We start from the raw sequence: 7744 nt of genomic DNA, 5'->3' as shown, positions 1-7744 counted from the left end.
TCCCAACCCAGGGATTGAACCTGGGTCTCCTGCATCAGAGCAGATGCTCTACCATCTGCGCCACCAGGGAAGCCCATCTGCACGTATAAGACACTGAAACAGGAAACGTCTATACGGCATGGGCCTAGCACGCACATGCAGCACATGCAGCTGTCAACAGACTGCAGGCTGTCAGTCCCATCATACATGTCGACCAAATTGGGAACATTTTATGGAGACATGTGTTTTAATTAAATTCCAAAGAAATAGCATGTACCATTATTTTGACTTTATTATTACTTTTTTACAAATAAGCTTTTATTTAAGAACAATTTTAGATTTACAGACGTCTACAAAGATAGTTCAGGGTTCCCATATATTCTGCACAGTTTCCCCTATTACTAGCATCTTACATTAGTATGGTACATTTGTTATAATTAATGAACCAATATGGATAAACCATTAACTGAAGTCCACATTTCATCGAGACTTCCTTGGTTTTCACTTAATATCCTTTTTCTGTTTCAGGATCCTATTATCCTTCCCAGGATAACATATTTTTGTCATCATGTCATCTTAGACTCATTTTGGCTGACTTTTCTTGCCTGAGGACCTTGATAGCTTTGAGGAATACTGGTCAAGTATTTCACAGAATATCTCTCAATTGGAATTTGTCTAGTTTTCCTCATGATTATACTGGAGTTATAGGTTTGGAGGAGGAAGCCCACTGAGATAAAATTATAATAACTTTTTATCCCAACTACCAACTGGATAGTAAGCTCACTGAGGGAAAGAATCTTATTCACATTTTTGTATCCTTAGTACACAGCTGATAAATATGTGTTGGTTAAGAAGGAGGAAGTGGATTACACAAAGGGTTGAGGTGCTACAGAAACTTTGCAACTAATTAAAATAGGGGCACTTACCCTAACAAGGAAATAGTTCATCTGTTTACTCAAATTAAAAAAAAAAAAAGCATGACTGATTCACTAAAGTATTCACTCTTCTATTCAAGGATCCTTCTAGTTTACCTATAAGGCTGAGACAGGATTTGTTGTTTGTTGTTTAGTCACTAAGTCATGTCTGACTCTTTGCAACCCCCATGGACTATGGCCCAATGGGGTCCTTTGTCCAGGGGATTTCGCAGGCAAGAAAATTGGAGTGGGTTGCCATTTCCTTCTCCAGCATATTTTACTGACCCAGGAATCGAACCCACATTTCTTGCATTGGCAGGCAGATTCTTCACCACTGAGCCACTGGGGAAACCCTGAGACAGGATATATTCAGCTAAAAAGCAAGTTAATTCTTACAAGTAAACCTCACCTCCTGTACTGACTGATGAGACCTTAGAACTGTATAACACTGCTTGTGGGGAGTATGCATGGTAAAATGGAAAGATGCATTATGGCTTAAGACAGGAGGTCTGGGTTTGAAACTGAGTTCTATCGCTAATAAATTGTATAATTTAGGCCAGATATCTTTGAGTCTCAGTTACTTTACATATGGAATGGAGCTAATAATATTTACATGACAGTGGGAATTATAATCACTGGCCCACAGAACTGGTGGACTGAATCACTACTGAGATACCCACATCTCTATTATCTTGGTATCCCTCACTACATCTTAGAGCACAGTGATTTTTTCTTTTTTTAAAATCCAATGGTCTCTGTAGTATTTCTACTTTATCTCCCTAAGGTCTTTCACACTGCTAACTATTCCTTTCTTTTTGAAATTTACTCTTGTTCCTCTGGCATTATAAACATCCCCTTTCTTCTGATTTTGCTTATCATGCAGTGATTCAGAGTACAGCTTACTGGCCAAGAGCACAGACTCTGGACCAGACAGGATTTGAACTGTCAAGAGTTCGAATTCTGGTTCCACCTCCTGCTAGTCCTATGACCTTGGACAGGTTACTTAACTCTTTTTTTTCTAATTTATTTATTTTTAATTGAAGGATAACTGCTTTACAGAATTTTGTTGTTTTCTGTCAAGCCTCAACATGAATCAGCCATAGGTATACATATGGTCCCTCCCTCTACAAATAAGGAACACTTCACGAATTTGTGTGTCATCTTTGCACAGGGGCTGTGCTAATCTTCTCTGTATTGTTCCAATTTTAGTATATGTGCTGCCAAAGAGAGCATGGTTACTTAACTCTTAGGTGCCCGTTTCCCATCTGGGTTTACAGGTAGATGAGTTTACAGGTGTATAACATGCATAGTAAATACTATACAGATAGCTTGCTATTGCTTGGGTCCCCCTCCTTAGTCTCTTCCTCTGCTACACTTCTTTAACCTCCACATACTCCACCTGGAGGATTCCATCCATGCAGAAGTGTCTTAACTTCTGTCTACCTGGAAGGCATTCTTCTCTTCAGCCTACTTCGTGAATTCCTTCTCAAACTTTAAGATCCAGGTTAAATGTCATTCTCTTTCTCTCTGAAGCCTTTCCAAAAACCATCTCCCTCCTTCTGCCTTGGTAGTCAATTGTGCCTGCCCTGTGGCCCATATACTTTGAATATATTTCAATGAGAGTCCTTGTTACACTAGATTGAAAGATGCTGAGTAACTTGAAGTTTTCTGTATTAGACCATTTCAGGCCTGTAAGAACAGTTACATGATTCATTCTATAGAGAATATTTACCCTATTCATAAATATTCTATATTTCTGTTGATCCTTCCCTTCCTGTATTAAGCTCATGACAAGAACTACATATTATTTCTTAAAAATACATCCCTAACACAATATTTCAGATACATAAAAAGCAATAAATAATAACGAATGGACAACCATATATCCACACTTTGGCTGAAAAAATATTTACCAATACAATTTAAGTCCCCTGTTGCTCTTCCCAGCAGTATTACTAGTCTTTTCTCACACACTTCAGAGATACCCACTATCCTTACTTTGATACTGTATTTTTTCATTACCATGCATTTCTTTAGCATTTATTATGTAAGTATGCTTCCATAAATAATACATCAATGTTGGGCTTTATATAAATGTGTTCTGCCATTTGCTTTATTTACTCAACTTTTTTATTTGTGAGATTCACCCAAGTTGCTGTACAGATCTAGTTTATTCATTTCCATTATTGTATAGAATTCCATTAGATAAATATACTATAATATTTTCTTTCTTTTATTAATTATACATTTGGATTAGTTTGAATTTTCTGCTATAAAAATGTTGCATAAATATTTTTGGAAGTCTCTTTATATATGCACAGGAGTGTTTCTAAAGGGTATTTACCTAGGAGTGGAATTGCTGGATTGAGACAAAGATTGTTGGAATGTAGATTATTATTGCTTGAAATGATAAGCAAAATTGATAAACCTTTAGCCAGATTCATGATGAAAAAAAGGGGGAGAGCCTAAATCAATAAAATTAGAAATGAAAAAGGAGAAGTTACAACTGACACCACAGAAATACGAAGGACCTAAGAGACTACTTACTAGAGGCAACTATATGCCAACAAAATGGACAGCCTAGAAGCAATGGACAAATTCTTGGAAAGATACAGTCTCCCAAGACCAAACCAGGAAGAAATATCAAACACAAACAGACCAATTACAAGCACTGAAATTGAATCTGTGATTTAAAAACTCCCAATAAACAAAAGTCTAGGCAAATTCCATCTTTTGTCAGCGTACATAGCACAGAGTCTGGCAGTTAAAAGACATTAATAAATATTTGCTGAATGAATGAATAAAAACTTGAAAAAAACACACATAAAGAGATTAGACAATGTTTTTGAGCTCTTAATTTGGAACTGTGCCTATTAGGCTTTGTAAACTTTTATACTTAAAGAAATAAATTTAATTTAGCTTGGAGACTTTCCAGCAGTCCTTTGAGATAACCAGAGATAAGACAGAGGACCAAAAAACTGGGATTGGAAGTCCAAAACTTTAAATCATCTAACACAAATAGTTGTCTGCTCTTTTCCTAAATATCTCTAAGAACAAGTATGCTGGCTTTCATATTTTCTATTATACTTCACAGAATATAATGACTAAAACAGCCTTATTTTCATCATGTTTGAACACCCCAGAGGAAAGTCTACAAAAGCAAATGTAAAGCAATTATAATAAATAAGAAACCACTTAGAAATGTGCCTATAATACATCAATGAGCAACAGATATACTGATTAAAATGAATATACAATTATATACATGCTTTAATTTTAAAAGCTAACAATGGCAACAACTATAGTAAATACAGAGGGGGAAAATAATGCATCCGCCTTAAATGCTTTAAAATTTAAGGAAATTAATATATGATGACTTGTAGCAGAACCACCAGGAGGTTCAGAAAGCATAGAGTCTTCCAAAGTAAGTCATAGGAGACTGAACCATTCTGGACAAAATACAGAATCAGTAGTAAGAAGGCCTGGTTTTGAGTTGCTATTCTGACATTTACCAGCTATTTGACACTAGGCACAGCATTTAATTCACCTACACCTCAGATTCTTATCAGTAAATAGAGTTTATAATGACCTGTCATCCTATCTAATAGGGTTTTATATGCTTCAAATTAAGCAGAAAAAATGTGTGACATCCTTCAATAATATGCAATTGTAATTATCTATCCTTCTTCATCTTCCCATCTCCCTGACAGCGAGGATCTGTAAAAGTGTGTATTTTTTTTCCAAGCAAGGCTCAGTAGAGCTAGTATAGGCAAAAAGAGAGAGATTAGTTTGGGATTGTGCTCAGACAGGGACAGAAGGACAACAGAGCAAGGGAATAAAAGATAATGATAAAAGAGTGAATGAAATAAGCTAGAGGCTAAGAAAGCTGGATAGGGAAGGAAGTAAAAACAGGTCATGCTGAGGTCAAAGGAAAGATAGAGTAGGGACAGTCAAAGGTCAGGTAGTTGGCGAAATTTTGAACAAATATGTATGTCTTCATTTAAAATTTCAGAGGTGGGCCATCTTCAGGTGAGAACAAAGCCCATGGTGTGACTACGGGAGCTGATTACTTAAAAAGATGCTCACCTCAGTTGAAGAGGCCAATGTGTTGAAGAAATAGACATCCATATGATTATTAAAGTCACTCAGGATAAGGCCAAAAATTGAGGTAGAAGGGAAGACTGTGTGTGTGAGGTCTTTAACAACAGAGATGTAGGTATAAGACAATGAGAGTGACATAGCCGTTGTGCCAGAGAAAACAAGATTTTAACAAGTTCAGTTCAGTCTCTCAGTTGTTTACGACTCTTTGTGACCCCATGAACCACAGCACACGAGGCCTCCCTGTCCATCACCAACTCCTGGAGTTTACTCAAATTCATGTCCATTGAGTCGGTGATGCCATTCAACCATCTCATCCTCTGTTGTCCCCTTCTCCTCCTGCCTTCTATCTTTCCCAGCATTAGGGTCTTTTCAAATAAGTCAGCTCTTCGTATCAGGTGGCCAAAGTATTGGGAGTTTCAGCTTCAGTATCATTCCTTCCAATGAACACTCAGGACTGATTTCCTTTAGGATGGACTGGTTGGATCTCCTTGCAGTCCAAGGGACTCTCAAGAGTCAACACTACAGTTCAAAAGCATCAACTCTTCGGTGGTCAGCTTTCTTTACAGTCCAACTCTCACATTCATACATGATTATGGGAACACTATAGCCTTGACTAGACAGACTTTGTTGGCAAAGTAATGTCTCTGCTTTTCATATGCTGTCTAGGTTGGTCATAACTTTCCTTCCAAGGAGTAAGTGTCTTTTAATTTCATGGCTGCAGTAACCATCTACAGTAACTGGAGGCCAAAAAACTAAAGTCTGCCACTGTTTCCCCATCTCTTTGCCATGAAATAATGGGACCAGATGCCATGATTTTTGTTTTCTGAATGTTGAGCTTTAAGCCAACTTTTTCACTCTCCTCTTTCACCTTCACCAAGAGGCTCTTTAGTTCTTCGCTTTCTGACAAAAGGGTCATGTCATCTGCATATCTGAGGTTATTAATATTTCTCCCAGTAATCCTGAATCCAGCTTGTGCTTCCTCCAGCCCAGTGTTTCTCATCATGTACTCTGCATATAAGTTAAATAAGCAGGGTGACAATATACAGCCTTGATGTACTCCTTTTCCTGTTTGGAACCAGTGTGTTATTCCATGTCCAGTTCTAACTGTTGCTTCCTGACCTGCATACAGATTTCTCAAGAGGCAGATCAGGTGGTCTGGTATTCCAATGTCCTTCAGAATTTTCCACAGTTTATTGTAATCCACACAGTCAAAGCCTTTGGCATAGTCAATAAAGCAGAAATAGATGTTTTTCTGGAATTCTCTTGCTTTTTCCATGATCCAGCGGATGCTGGCAATTTGATCTCTGATTCCTCTACCTTTTCTAAAACCAGCTTGAATATCTGGAAGTTCACGGCTCATGTACTGTTGAAGCCTCACTTAGAGAATTTTGAGCATTACTTTACTAGCGTGTGAGATGAGTGCAACTGTGCGGTAGTTTGAGCATTCTATGGGAATGGAATGAAAACTGGCCTCTTCCAGTCCTGTGGCTACTGTTGAGTTTTCCAAATTTGCTGGCATATTGAGTGCAGCACTTAAATAGCATCATCTTTTAGGACCTGAAATAGCTCAGGTGGAATTCCATCACCTCCACTAGCTTTGTTCGTAGTGATGCTTCCTAAGGCTCACTTGACTTCACATTCCAGGATGTCTGGCTCTAGGTGAGTGATCACACCATCGTGATTATCTGGGTCATGAAGATATTTTTTGTATTGTTCTTCTGTGTATTCTTGCCACCTTTTCTTAATATCTTCTGCTTCTGCTAGGTCCCTACCATTTCTGTCCTTCATTGTGCCCATTTTTGCATGAAATGTTCCCTTGGTATCTCTCATTTTCTTGAAGAACTCTCTAGTCTTTCCCATTCTATTGTTTTCTTCTATTTCTTTGCACTGATCTCCAAGGAAGGCTTTCTTATCTCTCTTTTCTATTCTTTGAAACTCTGCATTTAAATGGGTATACCTTTCCTTTTCTCCTTTGCTTTTCACTTCTCTTTTCTCAGCTATTTGTAAGACCTCCTCAGACAACCATTTTGCCTTTTTGCATTTCTTTTTCTTAGGGACAGTCTTGATGACTGCCTCCTGTACAATGTCACTAACCTCTGTCTGTAGTTCTTCAGGCACTCTATCAGATCTAATCCCTTCAATCTATTTATCACTTCCACTGTATAGTCATAAGGGATTTGATTTAGGTCATACCTAAGTGGTCTAGTGGTTTTCTCTACCTTCTTCAATTTAAGTCTGAATTTGACAATAAGGAATTCATGATCTGAGCCAGTCAGCTCCCGGCCTTGTGCTTGCTGACTGTATACAGCTTCTCCATCTTTGGCTGCAAAGAATACTACTACTACTAAGTCACTTCAGTCGTGTCCAACTCTGTGTGACCCCACAGACGGCAGCCCACCAGGCTCACCCGCCCCTGGGATTCTCCAGGCAAAAACACTGGAGTGGGTTGCCATTTCCTTCTCCAGTTTTCCTTTAAAATTGGGGGAAGTTACAGTTCAGTACACACAGGCAAAGTCATAGCAGGAGACTCTAAAATTTCGGTGTTGACCATCTGGTGATGTCCATGTGTAGGGTCTTCTCTTGTGTTGTTGGAAGAGGGTGTTTGCTATGACCAGTGCATTCTCTTGGCAAAACTCTGTTAGCCTTTGGCCTGCTTTATTTTGCACTCCAAGGCCAAACTTTCTTATTACTTCAGGTATCTCAGGACTTCCTACTTTTGCATTCCAGTCCCCTATGATGAAAAGGACATC

The 7744-nt window shown here is 38.4% G+C and overlaps 1 non-coding gene across 1 annotated transcript; it reads right to left on the bottom strand.

The window, feature by feature from the left end:
- Window positions 1-2019: 2019 nt before the first annotated feature.
- On the bottom strand, window positions 2020-2126 carry LOC128071410 (U6 spliceosomal RNA). The gene has a single exon (XR_008201850.1). It is a non-coding gene; the product is annotated as a U6 spliceosomal RNA (small nuclear RNA).
- Between the last annotated feature and the right edge of the window lie 5618 nt (window positions 2127-7744).

The sequence above is a fragment of the Budorcas taxicolor genome, unplaced genomic scaffold (assembly GCF_023091745.1).
Source record: "Budorcas taxicolor isolate Tak-1 unplaced genomic scaffold, Takin1.1 scaffold507, whole genome shotgun sequence".
Classification (NCBI taxonomy): Eukaryota; Metazoa; Chordata; class Mammalia; order Artiodactyla; family Bovidae; genus Budorcas; species Budorcas taxicolor.
Note: the sequence above shows the minus strand (reverse complement) of the source record. Positions and strands in the feature narration are given on the sequence as shown.